This window comes from Artemia sp. Qi Xiang Cuo, chromosome 10, assembly GCF_049724085.1.
Source record: "Artemia sp. Qi Xiang Cuo chromosome 10, ASM4972408v1, whole genome shotgun sequence".
Classification (NCBI taxonomy): Eukaryota; Metazoa; Arthropoda; class Branchiopoda; order Anostraca; family Artemiidae; genus Artemia; species Artemia sp. Qi Xiang Cuo.
The window spans coordinates 11,543,560-11,569,075 of NC_142803.1; the positions used below are offsets into that span (position 1 = coordinate 11,543,560).

At 34.5% G+C, this 25,516-nt stretch overlaps 1 protein-coding gene across 1 annotated transcript in view; it reads left to right on the top strand.

Annotated features, from left to right (window-relative positions):
• LOC148947469 (protein transport protein Sec31A-like) overlaps positions 1-25,516 on the top strand; it is a 38,995-nt gene that overhangs the window by 1,128 nt on the left and 12,351 nt on the right. The window lies entirely within an intron of this gene.

Consider the following 25,516-nt stretch of genomic DNA (forward strand, 5'->3'; position numbering starts at 1 on the left):
AGGAAACTTTCTGTCCCTTGGCTTGAACAGCAAGGGAAATATATTGGCTTGAAAATCAAGAAAAGTGGCTTTAACCACGTTATTCCCCCCAAACGGGATATTTTTTTCTCTTTTCTTTTTTTTTTGTATCCAGAGATAGCTTGGCACTGGAACATCGTAGAGGGTTGTTCAATAGCTCATTTTAAAGGAAATTAATTGGGCTAAAAACCTTTTGCAACTAAAATAAATTATTTCTAAAAGAGAATAAATCTTTCCACCAAAAACTGCATTTTTGATGTCTTTTCACACTGCAGTCTTTCAAACATAATCGTATACCAGCGGTAAGATTTGAACCCACGCCTCCGAAGAGACTGGTGGCTAACACCAGTGCCTTGGACCACTCGGCCAGGCTGCATCTCATAAATAAATATATATGTGAATTTGGGTTGCAGCAGTATCTAGCAACCTAGTAAGAGACGATCAGTCCAATTCTAAGAAATATAACAAAACTCCTAAAAATAGAGTCAGATCAAAACAAAAGTACATCATTAGAATTACCTTGTCTGAAACCCTACTAGATAAATAATGAATGTCATCATAGTTTTATATTAGAGCTATGACGTGAATAGAAAAACACGAAATTATATTGTTGTTTCTGATGACGTCATGAAATAATATCATTGCGCTATGATGTCAATAAAATCATTACGCCGTGACGTCATAATTACTATATAAGAAGCGTCAGAACTGTAAATGTTCTCATTTATAATTACATAATGGTTTCAATCAAGCAAGCTGCACGCAAGTTGAAAAAACAGTACTACACAAACAACAGAGATAGTATCTTGAAAAGAAAAAAGCAAAGGTATTCAACCGACCAGGTGTATCGAGAAGTAATAATCGAGAGAGCAAAACAAAGGTATTCGACCGACCAGGCGTATCGAGAAGTAATAATTGAGAGAGCAAAACAAAGGTATTCAACCGACCAGGCGTATCGAGAAGTAATAATTGAGAGAGCAAAACAAAACAGCAAGATGTGTTATCACAATGATGAAGATTATAGACATGCAAAAATTGAGACAGCCAAACAAAAGTTCAAGGAGAGTTATCACAATGATGAAGATTACCGCATCAAATATATGGAAAACCAAAAGCAAAGGTATTCAACCGTCCAGGTGTATCGAGAAGTAAAAATTGAGACAGCCAAACAAAAGATCAAGGAGCGTTACTGGGGTGACAAAATCTATAATGAAACAATTAAATTCTCTGCGAGGTTGTACCGAAGAACGCATAAGGACAAAGGGAAAAATTACATTCAGAAATACAAGAAGATGGCAAAAATGCAGGCTGATCTTTGTAAATTGAGAAACATTTTACGCATGTTTTATCGGGATCACGAAAAGTATTCAAAATTACAGATTAAAATTCTCTTTGAAAGAGCGGATGCTGCTGAAAAGTCGGCTAGAAATTCTTTGGCAAAGCTTCATAGTAATATCCAAAAGAAATGTTGTCAGTTTAACGAAAAGCTTCCAAGGTATGGATTGGCAACTGCGGAACAGTTTATAGATGCAATGGAAAATGTTCGACAACACAGTGAATATACGGAGGCGTACTTCTTAGAAAATTCGTATATTAATTTTGGAAGGAGCAATTGCAGTTTATGTAGCAGCAAGAAAAATATTTATACAAGCATACCTATCAACAGCGAAGGAAAAGCAATGTTTTTCAATTATTATAATAAAGAACAACCTCTTGCCTATACTAACTTTTATAGGCCACTTAACTATAGTATAGGCTAGTACAGTTATATTTAAAATCAATATGTTAAAATTTTCCATTAAAAGATGATCATCCGGGTTGCAGCGGTAGCTAGCAACCTAGTAAGAGACGATCACGTCCAATGTTAAGAAATAAAAAACCCATAGCTCCTAAAAAAGGAGTCAGATCAAAACAAAAAGTACACCATTAGAACCGCCTTGTCCGAAACCCCTGTATAGGAAACTTTCTGTCCCTTGGCTTGAACAGCAATGGAAATATATTGGCTTGAAAATCAAGAAAATTGACTTTAACCACGTTATTCTCGTCAAAAAGGATATTTTTTTCTTTTTTTTTTGTATCCAGAGATAGCTTGGCACTGGAACATCGTAGAGGGTTGTTCAATAGCTCATTTTAAAGGAAATTAATTGGGTTAAAAATCTATAGTAACTAAAATAAATTATTTCTAAAAGAGAATAAATTTTTCCAATAAAAACTGTATTTTTGATGCAGGGACGTCATAATTACTATATAAGATCATCATAGTTTTATATTAGAGCTATGACGTGAATAGAGTGACGTCATAATTAGTATATAAGGAAAGTCAAAACTGAAAATTCTCTCATTCTTGATTAGAATAATGGTTAGATCAAAGCAGGCTATACGCAAGTTGAAGAAAGAGTACTACACAAACAACAGAGATAGTAACTTGAAAAGAAAAAAGCAAAGGTATTCAACCGACCAGGTGTATCGAGAAGTAAAAATTGAGAGAGCAAAAAAAAGGTATTCAACCGACCAGGCGTATCGAGAAGTAATAATTGAGAGAGCAATTATAATAAAGATCGAACTCTTCCCTATACCAACTTGCATACGCAACTTCGCTATAGTTAAGATTACAGTATTTATATTATACATCATTATAAATTATAATCCGGGTTGTTACAATAAGTTGGAATAAAAAACCATTACATACAATTGATTTAGTTAGCTACTTGATTGTTTGAGGTTCGTCTCTTACCATTTCAAAGAAGAAAAAGCCGTAGGCTTTTTCCTGTTTGTAATCAATTAGAAATAATTCTATCTTTAAATCTAGCTAGCAACCTAGTAAGAGGCAATCACGACCAATGTTAAGAAATATAAAAACCCATAACTCCTAAAAAAAAGTGTCAGGTCATAATAGTAAGAGACGATCACGTCCAATGTTAAGAAATATAAAAACCCATAACTCCTAAAAAAGGAGTCAGATCAAAACAAAAATTACACCATTAGAACCGCCTTATCCGAAACCCCTATAAAGGAAACTTACCGCCCTTTGGCTTGAATAACAAAGAAAATATATTGGCTTGAAAATCAAGAAAATTGACTTAAACCACGTTATTTTCCTCAAACGGGATATTTTTTTCTTTCTTTTCCACAGATAGCTTGGCACTGGAACATCGTAGAGAGTTGTTCAATGGCTCATTTTAAAGGAAATCTCTAGATCTAGCGCTATTTGTACTTAATTTTTTTTTTTAATTAATTTTTTTTACGAAAAACTTAATTTTTTATATACAATATTAATCAATGACGTCAGAGTCTTTGTATGTAGTTAGTACATAAAGTCTGGATCATCGAATTAAAGCTGAAACTAAGTAAATAAAAATTATGCCTCCATATATTAACAGTGATCTATAAAATTTCCCATTACATCTATAAACTGTTCCATAGTTGCCGGTTCATACCTTGGAAGCTTTTCACTAAACATGCAACATTTCTTTTGGATATTACTATGAAGTTTTGCAAAATCCGGGTTGCAGCGGTAGCTAGCAACCTAGTAAGAGACGATCACGTCCAATGTTAAGAAATATAAAAACCCATAACTCCTAAAAAAGGAGTCAGATCAAAACAAAAATTACACCATTAGAACCGCCTTATCCGAAACCCCTATAAAGGAAACTTGCCGCCCTTTGGCTTGAATAACAAAGAAAATATATTGGCTTGAAAATCAAGAAAATTGACTTAAACCACGTTATTTTCCTCAAACGGGATATTTTTTCTTTCTTTTCCACAGATAGCTTGGCACTGGAACATCGTAGAGAGTTGTTCAATGGCTCATTTTAAAGGAAATCTCTAGATCTAGCGCTATTTGTACTTAATTTTTTTTTTAATTAATTTTTTTTACGAAAAACTTAATTTTTTATATACAATATTAAACAATGACGTCATAGTCTTTGGATGTAGTTAGTACATAAAGTCTGGATCATCGAATTAAAGCTGAAACTAAGTAAAGAACAATTATGCCTCCATATATTCACAGTGATCTATAAAATTTCCCATTACATCTATAAACTGTTCCACAGTTGCCGGTTCATACCTTGGAAGCTTTTCACTAAATATGCAACATTTCTTTTGGATATTACTATGAAGTTTTGCGAAAGTTATAATAAAGATCGAACTCTTCCCTATACTAACTTGCATACGCAACTTCACTATAGTTAAGATTACAGTATTTATATTATGCATCATTATAAATTATAAAAGGTTCAAATGTTCGAAGATTATAGAGTTAAAAATTTTCCCACCCCGGGAATCGAACCCAAGCCTGTTAAGTGAAAGTTAACTATCCTAGCCACTAGACCATATTGCACCATAAAGAAGTATGATTTAAGAGCCATATGCGTATTATAATTTCACCATACCAATTATAATAAGGCAAAAACAAAATCGTCGACTTGCAACCTTACTTTTGACACATTAGTTAAATCTTCATCAGGCTTAAAAAATGTTTTGCTAGTTTTACATGAAAGAACGAACCTTAGTCCATATACAATAAAGAACGACACCTTGCCCATGTTAACTAAAACATAAATAGGGATTATGTAATTTCCAATAGTATCATGGCTGTAGAGATGGCTGAAACCTAGTTACAATAAAAAACGATCATTGGAATAACAAAAATTGAATACCTTTGGAATTAGCTAGCTACTTGATTATTTGAGACTCGTCTCTTACTATTTAAAAGAATATAATAAAGATCGAACTCTTCCCTATACTAACTTGCATACGCAACTTCACTATAGTTAAGATTACAGTATTTATTATTATACATCATTATAGATTATAAAAGGTTCAAATGTTAGAAGATTATAGAGTTAAAAATTTTCCTACACCGGGAATCGAACCCGAGCCTGTTAAGTGAAAGTTAACTATCCTAGCCACTAGACCATATGGAACCATAAAGAAGTATGATTTAAGAGCCATATGCATATTATCATTTCACCATACCAATTATAATAAGGCCAAAACAAAATAGTCGACTTGCAACGTTACTTTTGACACATTAGTTAAATCTTCATCAGGCTTAAAAAGTTTTTTGCTAGTTTTAGACGAAAGAACGAACCTTAGCCCATAGTAGCAGAAATAAGAATATCTAGGTTGCAGCGGTAGCTAGCAACCTATTACATAATCCGGGTTTAAGTGGTAGCTAGCAACCTAGTAAGAAACGCCAAATTAAATTTTATAGTAAAGAGCGATAACTAGCCCATGGTTAAGTAAAGGAATATATATGGGGCCAGCAGTGTTATGGATGAAGAGATATTTGAAACCTAGTAAAGAACAAACCACGGGACATAGTAACTAAAGTGAATATAAAACAAGAGTCTTTCGAAAAGTTTTATAGTAAACAACGAACTTTTGCCCATGGTATTCCGGGTTGCAGAGGTAGCTAGCACACTGGCAAGAGATCACGTTTACTACTAATCCGGGTTGCAGCAGTAGCTAGCAACCTATTTAGAGAATACCACAACCTATAGTAAAAACTAAATCAAACAGTTCGTGGTAACGAACTGTATAGTAAGAGCGACTCGTCTCAATAGTTATAGTAAAGAACGGGTCGTCTCTTACTATTCCAATTAAGAAAAAGCCATAGGCTTTTTCCTGTTTGTAATAACAAAAACCAAAGATGTTTGACCTTTGAATATTATAACGGATCGATATATTTCATCATAAATTTTGTCAGTCAAGAGTTATAGAACAATCTCCTGCCCTTAGTTTACATTAAAAGACGATCATTGGATTAAAAAATCCTCCGGGTTGCAGCGGTAGCTAGCAACCTAGTAAGAGACGATAACGCCCCATAGTAAAAACTAAAGTAACCCATAACTCCTGAAAAAAGATTCAGATCAAAATCATAGGCAGCGCACTACCGCTGCCTAAGTAAAGACCGATGTGGGCACAATGCGTTTTTTTTTCTCCATACCCGGACACTTCGTATCGAAGTAGTCGTCGTAGAAACTTCGAAAAGAGCTTATTCGATTGGAAATTGGAGTGGCTAGTGCCCTTTTTAATAGTCGAAAGTGATTGGAGGGCAACTATCCCCCACCGCCCATCATTCCCCCAGATACGTCCAATCAAAATTTTGAGATAGGCTTTTTGTTCAGCGTAATTTATTTCCAGAAAGAAATTATCTTTTTGAGGAGGACACTCCCCCACAACCCACGGGGCAAGGGTTTTAAGTTATGGCCTGAGGGCATATAAGGTTTTTGTAGAAGGAGTTGCCGTAGAAACCTCAAAAAAGGCTCATTTGATTGGAAATTCAAAGGGCTAGTGCCCTTTTTAATAGTCGAAAGTGATTGGAGGGCAACTATCCTCCCACGCCCATCTTTCCTCCAAATACATCCAATAAAAATTTTGAGATAGTCATTTTGTTCAGTGTAGTTGATTTCCAGATAGAAAATATCTTTTTGTGGAGGACACTCCCCCACAACCCTCGGGGCAAGGGTTTTAAGTTATGCCCTGGTGGCATATAAGGTTTTTATAGAAGGCGCTGTCGTAGAAGCTTCAAAAGAAGCTCATTCGGTTGGAAATTCAAAGGGCTAGTATACTTTTTAATAGTCGAAAGTGATTTGCGGGCAACTAGCCCCCTCCCTCACCCATCATTCCCCCAAACACATCCAATCAAAATTTTTAAGATAGCCATTTCGTTCAGCGTAGTTGATTTGCAGATAGAAAATATGATTTTGAGGAGCAAAGTCCCACAAAATCCTCAGGAAAAGGGTTTTAATTTATGCCCTGGGGGCATATAAGGTTTTTATAGAAGGTGTTGTCGTAAAAACTTCATAAAATGCTCATTCGACTGGAATTTCAAAGCACTCGTACCCTTTTTAATAATCAAAAGTGATTGGATTATTATATAGAACGATCCCTCGCCCATAAAAACTGATATATGGTGGTTCCAGGGGTAGCTGGAGCATAATAAAGAATGACATCTAGCCTAGGTTAACTTTTCATCCGAGTTGCAGCGGTAGCTAGCAACCTAATAAGAGACGATCACGTCCAATGTTAAGAAATATAAAAACCCCTAACTCCTGAGAAAAGAGTCAGATTACAATAAAGAACGACACCTTGCCCATGTTAACTAAAACATAAATAGGGAATATATAATTTCCATCAGTATCATTACTGTAGAGATGGCTGAAACATAGTTACAATAAAAGACGATCATTGGAATAACAAACAATTGCATACATTGGAATTAGCTAGCTACTTGATTGCTTGAGACTCGTCTCTTACTATTTCAAAGAAGAAAAAGCCGTAGGCTTTTTCCTGTGTGTAATCAGTTTATTATCAGAGACAGCGCGCTAGCACTGCCTGAGTAAAGAACGATGTGGGCCCACTGTGTTTTTTTCTTCTTCAGTCAGGCACTTCGTATCGAAGGAGTCGTCGTATCCGGTTTGCAGCGATTTTACAGTGAAGAACGAACCTTAGCTCATAGTAACAGAAATACGAATATCTAGGTTGCAGCGGTAGCTAGCAACCTATTAATTACATAATACGGGTTGCAGCGGTAGAAATACGGGTTGCAGCGGTTATAATAAAAAACGAACACTAGCTCACAGGAATTGAAATTAGAATTAATTGTAGTCCGGGTTGCAGCATACACAAACACATACTCATACAAACTGAAGGGGTTGCTAGCTATTGCTGCTACCAGAATCTTTTCTTACATTTAAAGTTCTACCCATAAAATCCCATGACGAGTAGTAAAAACCAAACAAAAAAAAACCGATTCTGAATTTTCAGGTATTTTTCTAGTTTGAATTAAAATTTTTTAAATTAATGCTAAGACACAACAAACATTTTTGCAGTTTACACAGTAACTTTAGCTATTCTGAACTGAAAACTACAACAAAAAAAGAATTTCTTCTCTACGGAAATATAGCAGAGCGTTATAGAGATACGCACTTTAGGAGTAACTCTAGGAGAACACCATAAACATTTTTGCAGTTTACACAATAACTTTAGCGATTCTGAACTGAAAAAATGTAAAAATATATTAATGTCATTCTCAGTCAGTAATCCGGGTTGCAGCGGTAGCTAGCAGCCTAGTAAGAGACGATCACGTCCAATGTTAAGAAATATAAAAACCAATAGTTCCTAAAACAGGAGTCGGATCAAAACAAAAAGTACACCATTAGAACCGCCTTGTCCGAAACCCCTGTATAGGAAACTTTCTGTCCCTTGGCTTGAACAGCAAGGGAAATATATTGGCTTGAAAATCAAGAAAATAGACTTTTACCACGTTATTCTCCCCAAACGGGATATTTTTTCTTTTTTTTTCTTTTTCTTTTCCACAGATAGCTTGGCACTGGAACATCGTAGAGGGTTGTTCAATAGCTCATTTTAAAGGAAATTAATTGGGTTAAAAATCTATAGTAACTAAAATAAATTATTTCTAAAAGAGAATAAATTTTTCCACCAAAAACTGCATTTTTGATGTCTTTTCACACTGCAGTCTTTCAAACATAATCGTATACCAGCGGTAAGATTTGAACCCACGCCTCCGAAGAGACTGGTGGCTAACACCAGTGTCTTGGACCACTCGGCCGGGCTGCCTCTCATAAATAAATATATATGTGAATTTGGGTTGCAGCAGTAGCTAGCAACCTAGTAAGAGATGATTAGTCCCATGCTAAGAAATATAACAAAAGTCCTAAAAATAGAGTAAGATCAGAACAAAAGTACATCATTAGAACTACCTTGTCTGAAACCCTACTAGATAAATAATGAATGTCGTAGCTTTATATTAGAGCTATGAAGTGAATAGAAAAACACGAAATTATATTGTTGTTTCTGATGACGTCATGAAATAATATCATTGCGCCTTGACGTCAATAAAATCATTACGCCGTGACGTCATAATTACTACTTAAGAACGACACAGATGTAAATTATCTCATTCTTGATTAGAATCTTACTAGGTTGCTAGCTACTGCTGCAACCCAAATTCACATATATATTTATTTATGAGAGGCAGCCTGGCCGAGTGGTCCAAGACACTGGTGTTAGCCACCAGTCTCTTCGGAGGAGTGGGTTCAAATCTTACCGCTGGTATACGATTATGTTTGAAAGACTGCAGTGTGAAAAGACATCAAAAATGCAGTTTTTGGTGGAAAAATTTATTCTCTTTTAGAAATAATTTATTTTAGTTACTATAGATTTTTAACCCAATTAATTTCCTTTAAAATGAGCTATTGAACAACCCTCTACGATGTTCCAGTGCCAAGCTATCTGTGGAAAATAAAAAAGAAAAAAAAAAGAGAAAAAAATATACCGTTTGGGGAGAATAACGTGGTTAAAGTAAATTTTCTTGATTTTCATGCCAATATATTTCCCTTGCTGTTCAAGCCAAGGGACAGAAAGTTTCTTATACAGGGGTTTCGGACAAGGCGGTTCTAATGGTGTACTTTTTGTTTTGATCTGACTCCTCTGTAAGGAACTATGGGTTGTTATATTTCTTAACATTGGACGTGATCGTCTCTTACTAGGTTGCTAGCTACCGCTGCAACCCGGATAATGGTTAGACCGAAGCAAGCTATACGCAATTTGAAAAAACAGTACTACACAAACAACAGAGATAGTATCTTGAAAAGAGAAAAGCAAAGGTATTCAACCGACCAGGTGCATCGAGAAGTAAAAATTGATAGAGCAAAACAAAGGTATTCAACCGACCAGGCGTATCGAGAAGTAATAATTGAGAGAGCAAAACAAAGGTATTCAACCGACCAGGCGCATCGAGAAGTAAAAATTGAGAGAGCACAACAAAGGTATTCAACCGACCAGGCGTATCGAGAAGTACTAATTGAGAGAGCAAAACAAAGGTATTCAACCGACCAGGCGTATCGAGAAGTAATAATTGAGAGAGCAAAACAAAACAGCAAGATGTGTTATCACAATGATGAAGATTATAGACATTCAAAAATTGAGACAGCCAAACAAAAGATCAAGGAGCGTTACTGGGGTGACAAAATCTATAATGAAAAAATTAAATTATCTGCGAGGTTGTACCGAAGAACGCATAAGGACAAAGGGAAAAATTACATTCAGAAATACAAGAAGATGGCAAAAATGCAGTCTGATCTTTGTAAATTGAGAAACATTTTACGCATGTTTTATCGGGATCACAAAAAGTATTCAAAATTACAGATTAAAGTTCTCTTTGAAAGAGCGGATGCTGTTGAAAAGTCGAATAGAAATTCCTTGGCAAAGCTTCATAGTAATATCCAAAAGAAATGTTTTCAGTTTAACGAAAAGCTTCCAAGGTATGGACTGGCAACTGCGGAACAGTTTATAGATACAATGGAAAATATTCGACAAAACAGTGAATATACGGAGGCGCACTTCTTAGAAAATTCGTATATTAATTTTGGAAGGAGCAATTGCAGTTTATGTAGCAGTAATAGAAATATATATACAAGCATACCTATCAAAAGCGAAGGAAAAGCAATGTTTTTCAATTATGGCAAAAACGAGCCTGTTAGGGTTATTAGTAAATGTGTTTGTAAGACTAATGATTTAGAACAAATTCCTGGAACACCGACTCAAGAAAAAAGCATTTCTAACTGTGTTTTAAACAGTTCGTTTAGTTCTACTGAATATTTGGCAAAAAATTCTCTGTGTAGTAGAACAAACTGTCCTGAAAAGTACGAGACAACTATTGAAAAATGCTCTAAAACTAGATCTGACAAGGAAATTATGATGGCTGAAGTCACCTATAACAATCTGAGTAAACATTCAAAACCAAAAATTGGGCAGCAGGTTACTTGGCAATGTCACCCTGATATCTGCAAGCTCTATCCGACGGATATTGAATTATGTCAAATTCTTTTTGATGTCCTTGAAAATAATATAGCATTAAAATTTTCAACTGACAAAGTGGTTAATTTCTACCTTGGCGGCTTGGATTATTGTGAAATCAATTACAGGGACACAAGAAAGCATGGGCATTCGTTATACTGTAGCCCAAATGAGGGATGTCAGAGCTATTTGCGTTCTCTAAGGGCACTAGCTCCACATTTTCCTGTCTTGAACTGTTTCATTAATAGCGTATATAAGGCAGTATCAAAATGTAAGATTATACAACTTATTAATCTACTAAAAGTCGAGGGCTCGTACAAGGAACTAAGTCATTACATAGAAGAAGTGTCAAGTAGACTCTGTCGTAATAATAGTCAAGACTTCATTTACGGTGATAGCAATATTAGAGTTTCTGTGGATGAAAATACAATAATAAAATTATTTGGTGAGAGCCTTGATAAGGTAGCTAACATTAGGGATGTATACCCCACAATGCATTGTGACAGTTGTGAGCAGATAAAGACAAAATACCAATTGAAGAGTCTAAGATCCCTTTCAAATAAGAAAGGTTTTGATGTAATGATGGCCACGATTTTAGAACACCTACAACAGGACATACCCAAAGATGACAGAGAACAACTAATTCAATGTACAGGTTGGAAAGAGGATGTCATAGATTCATTCTTTGTCTGTGATTACTGTGCTGGGAAAATGTTGAAAAGTCAGGAGAATGTTATAATAAAGAACGACCTCTTGCCTATACTAAATTATATAGGCCACTTAACTATAGTATAGGTTAGTAAATTTTTGTTGCAATAAAGAACGACACCTAGCCCATTAAAAATGAAAAATAAATAGCGATTATGTAATTTCCATCAGTATCATGGCCTTAGAGACGGCTAATACCTAGTAAAGAACAAACCATTACAGCAAAGAACATTTCATGTTAAAGATTGATCAATGATGCCATAATCATAGTTTGTAGCCAGGTCGTCTCTTACTATTCCAATCAAGAAAAAGCCATAGGCTTTTCCCTGTTTATAATTTCACATCATCCGGGTTGTAGTGGTACCTAGCAACCCTATTAAGAGACAATCACGTCCAATGTTAAGATATATAAAAACCCATAACACCTAAAAAAAAAATCAGATCAAAACAAAAAGTACACCATTAGAACCACCATATCTGAGACCCCTGTAAAGGAAACTTTCTGTCACTTTGTCAGTTGAAAATTTTAATGCTATATGATTTTCAAGGATATCAAAAAGAATTTGACATAATTCAATATCCGTCGGATAGAGCTTGCAGATATCAGGGTGACATTGCCAAGTAACCTGCTGCCCAATTTTTGGTTTTGAATGTTTACTCAGATTGTTATAGGTGACTTCAGCCATCATAATTTCCTTGTCAGATCTAGTTTTAGAGCATTTTTCAATAGTTGTCTCGTACTTTTCAGGACAGTTTGTTCTACTACACAGAGAATTTTTTGCCAAATATTCAGTAGAACTAAACGAACTGTTTAAAACAGAGTTAGAAATGCTTTTTTCTTGAGTCGGTGTTCCAGGAATTTGTTCTAAATCATTAGTCTTACAAACACATTAACTAATAACCATAACAGGCTCGTTTTCGCCATAATTGAAAAACATTGCTTTTCCTTGGCTGTTGATAGGTATGCTTGTATATATATTTTTATTGCTGCTACATAAACTGCAATTGCTCCTTCCAAAATTAATATACGAATTTTCTAAGAAGTACGCCTCCGTATATTCACTGTGTTGTCGAACATTTTCCATTGCATCTATAAACTGTTCCGCAGTTGCCAATCCATACCTTGGAAGCTTTTCGTTAAACTGACAACATTTCTTTTGGATATTACTATGAAGCTTTGCCAAGGAATTTCTAGCCGATTTTTCAACAGCATCCGCTCTTTCAAAGAGAACTTTAATCTGTAATTTTGAATACTTTTTGTGATCCCGATAAAACATGCGTAAAATGTTTCTCAATTTACAAAGATCAGCCTGCATTTTTGCCATCTTCTTGTATTTCTGAATGTAATTTTTCCCTTTGTCCTTATGCGTTCTTCGGTACAACCTCGCAGAGAATTTAATTTTTTCATTATAGATTTTGTCACCCCAGTAACGCTCCTTGATCTTTTGTTTGGCTGTCTCAATTTTTGCATGTCTATAATCTTCATCATTGTGATAACACATCTTGCTGTTTTGTTTTGCTCTCTCAATTATTACTTCTCGATACGCCTGGTCGGTTGAATACCTTTGTTTTGCTCTCTCAATTTTTACTTCTCGATGCACCTGGTCGGTTGAATACGTTTGTTTTTCTCTCTCAATTATTACTTCTCGATACGCCTGGTCGGTTGAATACCTTTGTTTTGCTCTTTCAATTTTTACTTCTCGATGCACCTGGTCGGTTGAATACCTTTGCTTTTCTCTTTTCAAGATACTATCTCTGTTGTTTGTGTAGTACTGTTTTTTCAAATTGCGTATAGCTTGCTTCGATCTAACCATTATTCTAATCAAGAATTTACATCTGTGTCGTTCTTAAGTAGTAATTATGATGTCACGGCGTAATGATTTTATTGACGTCAAGGCGCAATGATATTATTTCATGACGTCATCAGAAACAACAATATAATTTCGTGTTTTTCTATTCACTTCATAGCTCTAATATAAAGCTACGACATTCATTATTTATCTAGTAGGGTTTCAGACAAGGTAGTTCTAATGATGTACTTTTGTTTTGATCTTACTCTATTTTTAGGACTTTTGTTATATTTCTTAGCATAGGACTGATCGTCTCTTACTAGGTTGCTAGCTACTGCTGCAACCCAAATTCACATATATATTTATTTATGAGAGGCAGCCTGGCCGAGTGGTCCAAGACACTGGTGTTAGCCACCAGTCTCTTCGGAGGCGTGGGTTCAAATCTTACCGCTGGTATACGATTATGTTTGAAAGACTGCAGTGTGAAAAGACATCAAAAATGCAGTTTTTTTTTTATTTCTTAACATTGGACGTGATCGTCTCTTACTAGGTTGCTAGCTACCGCTGCAACCCGGATTCTTTATTGTAATTAGAACATTCCAATTTACAGTATCGATCCTTTATGTAATAAATACCAGTCAAAACCAAATGTCAAATTTGTCTACACCCGATAAAATGGCGTAACAAGTCACTTTAAGCGAAAGAAAAACCAAACTAATTTTAAAATTTTCAGGTATTTTTCTGGATAACTAAATAAAAAAAAACATGATGACAAAGACCATTTATGATGAACTATATCGGTCCTTTATATAAATTATAATGTTTGAAAGACTGCAGTGTGAAAAGACAAATTGACTGGTTTGTGCAATAGCTCAATTTATCCAAATACAATTCTACAAGGGAATCCATTGACGAATCTCCTTTCATCTCGGAAATTGTGCAAAAGAGTATCTGACACATTTCTATGTCAATGGGCTTATATTTGCAGAGATCTCGATGACGTTTCCATTTAATTGAGTGATTTTTCTCCGCCGACCGGCTTTTTATAGTAGAATTTATGTTGGTGGTCCTACTATCTAAAGCATTTTCATTCAAATCCTGTATTGTATATCGTTGACACACTAGCTTTGCTTGATGAAACTTACATATTTAAAATCAGCATAAAAATCTAATTCTTATGATGTATCTATTGGTATCTAAATTCCGTTTTTAGAGTTTCGGCCACGAACTGTTTGATTGTAGAAAAATTTATCATATTTTAAAAATATTTTTTTTTAATTACAAAATGTTTTCAACCCCATCAATTGCCTTTAAAATGAGCTATTTAACAGCTCTCTGCGATGTTTCAGAGCCCCACTATATGAAGAAAAGAAAAAAAAGAAAAGAAAAAAGATGCTAAACTTTTTCTTAGGAATATATTTATAATTTTGAGTTACTAAGAATTGTTTTACCTTTTGGGGCCCCATTTGGGGCTCAAAATGTAATGTCCTTCAGATCTGTTTTACCTTTTGAAGCCCCATTAGGGGCTCAAAATTTAATTTCTTCCCGAAGCAATTGTTAAATTACGAGAGAGGATAAAAAAAGGTATCATGTTATGTATTCACTTTCCTTCTAGTTAAACTATGTATATTGACCATTAAGTTTTTTACTGATTAAAGTAAATCAAGGGCAAATAAACACGTTATCCCTGATCTTTCTTCTGGCAAAAAATACAAAATTCCACATTTTTGCCGATAGGAGCTTGAAACCTCTACATTTGGGTTCTCTGATACGCTGAATATCATGGTGTATTTTCACTAAGATTCTATGACTTTTAGGAGGCGTTTTTCCCTTTTTTTTGAAAATAAGGCAATTTTTTCAGGCTCGTAACTTTTGATGGATATGAGTAAACTTCATGAAACTTATATATTTAAAATCAACATTAAAATCCAATTCTTTTTATGTATCTATTGATATTAAAATTCCGTTTTTTAGAGTTTCGTTTACTATTGAGACGAGTCGCTCTTACTATACAGTTCGTCGCCAAGAACTGTTAGAACGATCTTTTCAATTGAAATTGGTCATTCTCAATGTTTTTTTTTTGTTCTTGAAGTCATCAATAAAGTACTTTGGCACCGACGAACCAAATGGTTGTATAGAGAAATGCTCTACTAAGTCTAAATTGGAATCATTTTTAATTTTTCATAAGATTGCTCCGTCTTTTACTTAATGAGTTTGCTCTTGTCAAATTTCTTTTCAATACACACGAATCTCAAGAGTCTCTTTCAACTCTTCTAGTGTGTATGCTTTAATGTTCCTATACGCACTATTATTTTCTTTCAAAGTAGTGCTTTAGATATTTTCCTTATATCAATAAATGCTATCCAAACACTCTTGTTATATATAAGTGGCGTATAAAATTTAGTATAGGCAAGAGGTCGTTCTTTATTATATCCTTTTTTAGGAACTATGGGTTTTTATATTTCTTAACATTGGACGTGATCGTCTCTTACTAGGTTGCTAGCTACCGCTGCAACCCGGATTACAAACAGGAAAAAGCCTACGGCTTTTTCTTCTTTGAAATAGTAAGAGACTAGCCTCAAACAATCAAGTAGCTAACTAAATCAAATGTATGTATTGGGTTTTTATTCCAATGACCGTCTTTTAGTTAAAAATTGTAATATATTGACCTTAAATATAACTGTACTAGCCTATACTATAGTTAAGTGGCCTATAAAATTTAGTATAGACAAGAGGTCGTTCTTTATTATATTTAAAATAAGCCATTACACAGCTCTTTATTATGACCTAGAACTGTTTGATTTAATACTTCAGTTACTATGGGTTACAGTTCGTTCCTTATTGTACTTCCAATGATCGTCTTTTAATGTAATTTGGACAAGGCGGTTCTAATAGTGTACTTTTTGTTTTGATCTGAACCTTTTTTCAGGAGTTATGGGTTACTTTAGTATTTACTATGGGGCGTAATCGTCTCTTACTATTATACCGCTGCAACCCGGATGCAACCCGGATGTTAGTATAGGCTAGGGTTTGTTCTTTCCTGTAATTAAAAATAATTTGTTTTATAATTACAAAAGGTTTTTTTAACCCATTAATTTCCTTTAAAATGAGCCATTAAACAACTCTCTACGATGCTTCAGTGCCAAGCTATCTGTGGAATTACTAACCTATACTATAATTAAGTAGTGTATAAAATTTAGTATAGGCAAGAGGTCGTTCTTTATTATAACTTATTTGGAATAGTAAGAGACGACCTTGAAAGAGTCACGTATCAAACTTCCATTTAAAAGTTAAATTTATTATCTTAACGTTTAGTTACTATGTGCCATGGTTTGTTCTTTACTCGGTTTCAGCTATTTCCACTGAAAGTAGCTTAGGCCCCATTTATCATAAACGTTATCGATTCTTTATGTAAATAGTAAGAGCGATACGTCTCAATAGTAACCGAAACTCTAAAAACCGAAATTAGCTAATTTCTTTAATGTAAAACAAATAGGAAAAAGCCTACGGCTTTTTTCTTTGAAAGAGACGAACGTCAAACAATCAAGTAGCTAATGAGGTCCGATGTATCCAATGGTTTGTTATTCCAATGATTGTCTTTTAATGTGAGTTTTCAAAGCGTGTTTTTTCACTTTTTAGTTACTATGGGCTCTGGTTCGCCTTTCACTAGGTTTTGCCATCTACAGCAATTATGATTTTCCAAAACATATTTAAAACTTTTAGTTACTATATGCTTTGGTTTGTCTTTCACTTGATTGCAGCAATAGCTACAACTATCATTTAGAGCTCGTTCTTTACTATATAAAAATACTAAACTTTTCAGTTAGTAAAGCCTGAAGTTCATTCTTTATTATAAAATAAATTGCAAACAGGAAAAAGCCTATGGCTTTTTCTTCTTTGGAATAGTAAGAGACGATCTTCAAATAATCAGGCAGCTAACTAGGTTTATAATTTGTTCTTTAACATTAACTTCATTAATCGGATATTTTAATATATCCTATATGGTCTAGAGGTTGGAATAGCTCTCACCCAGCAGGCTTGAGTTCAATTTCCGTATGGGAAATTTTTACTTATGATCATTTCTTAAGGAACATAATTAAAATTTCTTAATGTAATAAAAATAATTTGTTTTAATTACAAAATGTTTTTAACCCCATTAATTTCCTTTAAAATGAGCCATTGAACAAATCTCTACGATGTTCCAGTGCCATGCTAAGTGTTGAATTACTAACCTATACTATAATTAAGTGGTGTATAAAATTTAGTATAGGCAAGAGGTCGTTCTTTATTATACTAGCGATTCTGTACTGAAAACTAAAATAATTGCAATTATAACACAATAATATGGAGATACGTACTTTACGGGTTACAAACCAAAAAAGGTTTGGTTCCAGAATACACTAACAACTTTGAACTGAGATTAAAAAAAATTTTATTCCAGGAGACAAAAAGTAAAACTAATTATAAAATTTTCATATGTTTTTGTTGTTTAAATTAAGAACTTACTATTACTGATTAGGCATCATAAATATTTTTGCAGTTTACATAATAATTTTAGCGATTAGGCCAAAAAAGAATATTTTGGTTCCAGGAGTTTCGGTTACTATTGAGACAAGTAGCTATTTTTACTATAGAGTTCATTACCATGAACTGTTTGATTGCTTCAAAATTCAAATATCTTTGAAAAGACTGCAGTATGAAAATACATCAAAAATGCAATTTTTTTGAAAAAATTGATTCTACTTTAAAAAGTATTTTATTTTTAATTACAAAAGAAACTAGATGTTGCAATTTCCTTTAAAATGAGCTATTATACAGCTCTCTATGATTTTCCAGTGCCCAGCTAGCTGAGGAGAAAAATCAAGCGGAAAGAAAAAATATCCCGTTTGTGGAGAATAACGTGGTAAAAGTCAATTTTCTTGATTTTCACGCCAATATATTTTCTTTGTTATTCAAGCCAAAGGGCGGTAAGTTTCCTTTATAGAGGATTCGGACAAGGCGGTTCTAATAGTGTACTTTTGGTTTTGATCTGACTCTTTTTTTAGGAGTTGGGGGGTTTTATATTTCTTAACATTGGAGGTGATCGTCTCTTACTAGGTTGCTAGCTACCGCTGCAACCCGGATTAATGTAATAACATTGGAGGTGATCGTCTCTTACTAGGTTGCTAGCTACCGCTGCAACCCGGATATCAGTTACTATGGGAGAGAGATCGTTTTTTACTGTAAATCCAAGGTATGGACCGGCAACTGTGGAACAGTTTACAGATGTAATGGGAAATCTTATACATCACTGTGAATATATGGAGGCATAATTGTCCTTTACTTAGTTTCAGCTTAAATTCGATGATCGAGCCTTTATGTACTATATCCAACGACTATGACATCTTTGATCAATATTGTATATACAAAATTAAGTTTTTCGTGAAAAATAATTAATAAAAAAATTAAGTGCAAAAGGCGCTAGATCTAGAGATTTCCTTTAAAATGAGCCATTGAACAGCTCTCTACGATGTTCCAGTGCCAAGCTATCTCTGGAAACAAAAGAAAGAAAAAAATATCCCGTTTGTGCAGAATAACGTGGTTAAATTCAATTTTCTTGATTTTCAAGCCAATATATTTTCTTTTTTGCAAGGCAATATATTTTACATGTTGTTCAAGCCAAGGGACGGTAAGTTCCCTATGAAGGGGTTTCGGACAAGGTGGTTCTAAGCGTACTTCGATTTTTTTTTTTATCTGATTCTAGTTTTATGATTTATGGAATATTTCATTTTTTACTGTGGAGTGTGATCGTCATCGTCTCTTACTAGGTTGCTAGCTACCGCTGCAACCCGGATATCCGATGAACCTTAAATAGTCCGCATTTAGACTGTATCGATCCTTTATGTATTTCGGACAAGGCGGTTCTAATGGTGTACTTTTTGATTTGATCTGACTCCTCTGTTAGGATGTATGGGTTTTATATTTCTTAACATTGGACGTGATCGTCTCTTACTAGGTTGCTAGCTACCGCTGCAACCCGGATGTAAAATATAAATACTGTAATCTTAACTATAGTGAAGTTGCGTATGCAAGTTAGTATAGGGAAGAGTTTAATCTTTATTATAAAAAACCTAATTGACAAATACCATTTATGATGAACTATATTGTTCCTTTATGTAACTTTCAAATGAGCCATTGAACAACTCTCTACGATGTTCCAGTGCCAAGCTATCTGTTGAATTACTAACCTATACCATAATTAAGTGGCGTATAAAATTTAGTAGAGGCAAGAGCTCGTTCTTTATACTATAATTAAGTGGCGTATAAAATTTAGTATAGGCAAAAGGTGGTTCTTTATTATAGATCCTTTATGTAAGTTTCTAGCTACCGCTGCAACCCGGATAATAAACTGATTACAAACAGGAAAAAGCCTAAGGCTTTTTCTTCTTTGAAATAGTAAGAGACGAACCTCAAACAATCAAGTAGCTAACTAATTCCAATGTATGCAATTGTTTGTTATTCCAATGATCGTCTTTTAATGTAATTAACCACCAGTCTCTTCGGAGGCGTGGGTTCAAATCTTACCGCTGGTATACGATTATGTTTGAAAGACTGCAGTGTGAAAAGACATCAAAAATGCAGTTTTTGGTGGAAAAATTTATTCTCTTTTAGAAATAATTTATTTTAGTTACTATAGATTTTTAACCCAATTAATTTCCTTTAAAATGAGCTATTGAACAACCCTCTACGATGTTCCAGTGCCAAGCTATCTGTGGAAAAGAAAAAGAAAAAAGAAAAAATATCCCGTTTGTGGAGAATAACGTGGTAAAAGTCTATTTTCTTGATTTTCAAGCTAATATATTTTCTTTGTTATTCAAGCCAAAGGGCGGTAAGTTTTCTTTATAAAGGATTCGGACAAGGTGGTTCTAATGGTGTACTTTTTGTTTTGATCTGACTCTTTTTTTAGGAGTTGGGGGGTTTTATATTTCTTAACATTGGAGGTGATCGTCTCTTACTAGGTTGCTAGCTACCGCTGCAACCCGGATATTGATATACTGAATCACTTCAGAGGCTGTTGATTTCCCAATAATAGGAGCATCTTCAATCCACAACACACAGTGTACATGAGGCGCACCTCGTTTCTGATACTCGATACGCCAGAAATGATCCTTAATTTTACCAAACAAAGGATTTGTCTTTGAACAAATTAGCTCATTAAATATAGGTGTCCATTTTTGGTCAAAGTGCATGGAAACTGCAATTGGATCTAGACACGTCAACTCTGCTGGGGTCATTTTTGCCACACCAGGTAAGTTCTTATGGACAGTCCGTAAATAGTCAATAAATTCAGAGAGTACCACTCAGCACATGAAACTGTCAGAAACAAAGTCGGTGGACCCAATTGCTCAATTATTGACTTTACTTTATAGGAAAGAGATTGAAAATACTGCTGAGATCCTCTGATTTTTGATTGAACAGAAAACAAAGTCGCTTCCATCTCTCCATCACGGGAATGAAGCCTGTCTATAAATTGACGAGCATTTTGATTTGGTTTCACAGTCCGCAACATATGACCAACGCTTTTACACATGTAAGAGAATTCTTGCAATTGGAAGCTGTGAAAAAGAAACTGTTTGTCAAGACGAAACTTAGTATGTCTGCTAAGAAGCCTTGATTTAAAATATTTTGCATTCCTAATCCGAAATGGTCTTGCCTTGTCACGCAAGCCATATTTGCCTTTCGGGAAAAGATTTGGAAACACTTTTAGATCAAGTTCTTCCTGAAATAAGTCTTTGCTCTCACCTTTTAGTTTCTTGATTTGAAATTGGTCAGTACCAAGATCTTTCATTTGCTTAAAATCTTCAATGAAGTCTTTTGGAACCGCTGAATTGAGAGGCTGGACAGAAAAATGTTCAACCAATGTAGATTTTGCGCTTTCTGTCAGTTTCTGAAGGATTGCAGCTTCCGGTATTTCAGGTAAATTATCAACACCAACCGCTTTTTCAGCAAGACGGGCTTCAAGTATTTTTTTTAAATCTTCTAGGGTGTATGCATGTATTGTTTTATAGAGACTGTTGTTCTCTCTTAACCACAACAGTGCTTCATGGACTTTTCTCAGATCTATTAGTGCAGTCCAAACATTCTTGTTGTAAGTAAGCTGACCATTGACAATGACTACAAAACTATCAATGTTAAGAAGTTTTCCAGGCTGAATATCTGCATTTGCTTGCACATCAACAGGTAGATATACTATTCTCCCCTTAAGAGCGTCAACAAGTTCTGTTCTAGGTCTCTTCAATGCAGTTACTTGCCCTAATCTGACGATCGTAAGACAAGGCATTACAAATCGAATCATTGCCATTTCAAAATTATTTAAACACTTTATACATTCCGGTGTACAGTCTATATGAAGTTTATTTAATACTGATCGGACATTCTCCTGACTTTTCAACATTTTCCCAGCACAGTAATCACAGACAAAGAATGAATCTATGACATCCTCTTTCCAACCTGTACATTGAATTAGTTGTTCTCTGTCATCTTTGGGTATGTCCTGTTGTAGGTGTTCTAAAATCGTGGCCATCATTACATCAAAACCTTTCTTATTTGAAAGGGATCTTAGACTCTTCAATTGGTATTTTGTCTTTATCTGCTCACAACTGTCACAATGCATTGTGGGGTATACATCCCTAATGTTAGCTACCTTATCAAGGCTCTCACCAAATAATTTTATTATTGTATTTTCATCCACAGAAACTCTAATATTGCTATCACCGTAAATGAAGTCTTGACTATTATTATGACAGAGTCTACTTGACACTTCTTCTATGTAATGACTTAGTTCCTTGTACGAGCCCTCGACTTTTAGTAGATTAATAAGTTGTATAATCTTACATTTTGATACTGCCTTATATACGCTATTAATGAAACAGTTCAAGACAGGAAAATGTGGAGCTAGTGCCCTTAGAGAACGCAAATAGCTCTGACATCCCTCATTTAAGCTACAGTATAACGAATGCCCATGCTTTCTTGTGTCCCTGTAATTGATTTCACAATAATCCAAGCCGCCAAGGTAGAAATTAACCACTTTGTCAGTTGAAAATTTTAATGCTATATTATTTTCAAGGATATCAAAAAGAATTTGACATAATTCAATATCCGTCGGATAGAGCTTGCAGATATCAGGGTGACATTGCCAAGTAACCTGCTGCCCAATTTTTGGTTTTGAATGTTTACTCAGATTGTTATAGGTGACTTCAGCCATCATAATTTCCTTGTCAGATCTAGTTTTGGAGCATTTTTCAATAGTTGTCTCGTACTTTTCAGGACAGTTTGTTCTACTACACAGAGAATTTTTTTGCCAAATATTCAGTAGAACTAAACGAACTGTTTAAAACAGAGTTAGAAATGCTTTTTTCTTGAGTCGGTGTTCCAGGAATTTGTTCTAAATCATTAGTCTTACAAACACATTTACTAATAACCCTAACAGGCTCGTTTTCGCCATAATTGAAAAACATTGCTTTTCCTTGGCTGTTGAAAGGTATGCTTGTATATATATTTTTATTGCTGCTACATAAACTGCAATTGCTCCTTCCAAAATTAATATACGAATTTTCTAAGAAGTACGCCTCCGTATATTCACTGTGTTGTCGAACATTTTCCATTGCATCTATAAACTGTTCCGCAGTTGCCAATCCATACCTTGGAAGCTTTTCGTTAAACTGACAACATTTCTTTTGGATATTACTATGAAGCTTTGCCAAGGAACTTCTATTCGACTTTTCAACAGCATCCGCTCTTTCAAAGAGAAGTTTAATCTGTAATTTTGAATACTTTTTGTGATCCCGATAAAACATGCGTAAAATGTTTCTCAATTTACAAAGATCAGCCTGCATTTTTGCCATCTTCTTGTATTTCTGAATGTAATTTTTCCCTTTGTCCTTATGCGTTCTTCGGTACAACCTCGCAGAGAATTTAATTTTTTCATTATAGATTTTGTCACCCCAGTAACGCTCCTTGGTCTTTTGTTTGGCTGTATCAATTTTTGCATGTCTATAATCTTCATCATTGTGATAACACATCTTGCTGTTTTGTTTTGCTCTCTCAATTATTACTTCTCGATACGCCTGGTCGGTTGAATACCTTTGTTTTGCTCTCTCAATTATTACTTCTCGATGCGCCTGGTCGGTTGAATACCTTTGTTTTGCTCTCTCAATTATTACTTCTCGATACGCCTGGTCGGTTGAATACCTTTGTTTTGCTCTCTCAATTTTTACAACAGGACATACCCAAAGATGACAGAGAACAACTAATTCAATGTACAGGTTGGAAAGAGGATGTCATAGATTCATTCTTTGTCTGTGATTACTGTGCTGGGAAAATGTTGAAAAGTCAGGAGAATGTTATAATAAAGAACGACCTCTTGCCTATACTAAATTATATAGGCCACTTAACTATAGTATAGGTTAGTAAATTTTTGTTGCAATAAAGAACGACACCTAGCCCATTAAAAATGAAAAATAAATAGCGATTATGTAATTTCCATCAGTATCATGGCCTTAGAGACGGCTAATACCTAGTAAAGAACAAACCATTACAGCAAAGAACATTTCATGTTAAAGATTGATCAATGATGCCATAATCATAGTTTGTATCCAGGTCGTCTCTTACTATTCCAATCAAGAAAAAGCCATAGGCTTTTTCCTGTTTATAATTTCACATCATCCGGGTTGTAGTGGTACCTAGCAACCATATTAAGAGACAATCACGTCCAATGTTAAGATATATAAAAACCCATAACACCTAAATAAAAATCAGATCAAAACAAAAAGTACACCATTAGAACCACCATATCTGAGACCCCTATATAGGAAACTTTCTGTCATATAGTTTGAACAGCGAGGGAAATATATTGGCTTGAAAATCAAAAAAATTGTTTTTAACCACGCCATTCTCCACAAACAGCATCTTTTTTCTTTCTTCTTATTTTCCACAGATAGCTTGGTACTGGAACATCGTAGATAGTTGTTCCATGGCTCATTTTAAAGGAAATCTCTAGATCTAGTGCCATTTGTACTTATTATTTTTTAAATAAAATCAAATTATAATTAATTACCGACGTGACGTAAAAATTGAAAAATTTTATTTTATTTTATTTTCGTTTTTAGTTCAGAATCGCTAAAGTTATAAACTGAAAAAATATTTATGGTGTCTGAACAATAGTTTTAATCTTTTAATTTAGGCTAGAAAAATACCTGAAAATTTAAAATTTAGTTTAATTTTTTGTTAGGTTCTTGATACTTCATACGTGACATAAACATTCAACTAATGGTTACATAATGGTTTCAATCAAGCAAGCTATACGCAAGTTGAAAAAACAGTACTACACAAACAACAGAGATAGTAACTTGAAAAGAAAAAAGCAAAGGTATTCAACCGACCAGGCGTATCGAGAAGTAATAATTGAGAAAGCAAAACGAAACAGCAAGATGTGTTATGTCAATGATGAAGATTATAGACATGCAAAAATTGAGACAGCCAAACAAAAGTTCAAGGAGAGTTATCACAATGATGAAGATTACCGCATCAAATATAAGAAAAACCAAAAGAAAAGGTATTCAACCGTCCAGGTGTATCGAGAATCCGGGTTGCAGCGGTAGCTAGCAACCTAGTAAGAGACGATCACGTCCAATGTTAAGAAATATAAAACCCATAATTCTTAAAAAAGGAGTCAGATCAAAACAAAAAGTACACCATTAGAACCGCCTTGTCCGAAACCCTGTATAGAAAACTTTCTGTCCCTTGGCTTGAACAGCAAGGGAAATATATTGGCTAGAAAATCAAGAAAAGTGGCAGCTATTACAACATTCTGTCTAAACGGGATATTTTTTTCTTTTTTTCTCTTTTCTTTTGTATCCAGAGATAGCTTGGCACTGGAACATCGTAGAGGGTTGTTCAATAGCTCATTTTAAAGGAAATTAATTGGGTTAAAAACTTTTTGTACTTAAAACAATGTATTTTTAAAATAGAATCAGTTTTTTACGAAAAATTTCATATTTCATATTAAAGATTGATCAATGACGTCATAATTGTATACCAGTGGTAGGATTTGAACCCACCCCTCCGAAGAGACTGGTGACTAACACCAGCGCCTTGGACCACTCGGCAAAAAAAAAATATCCCACAAACGG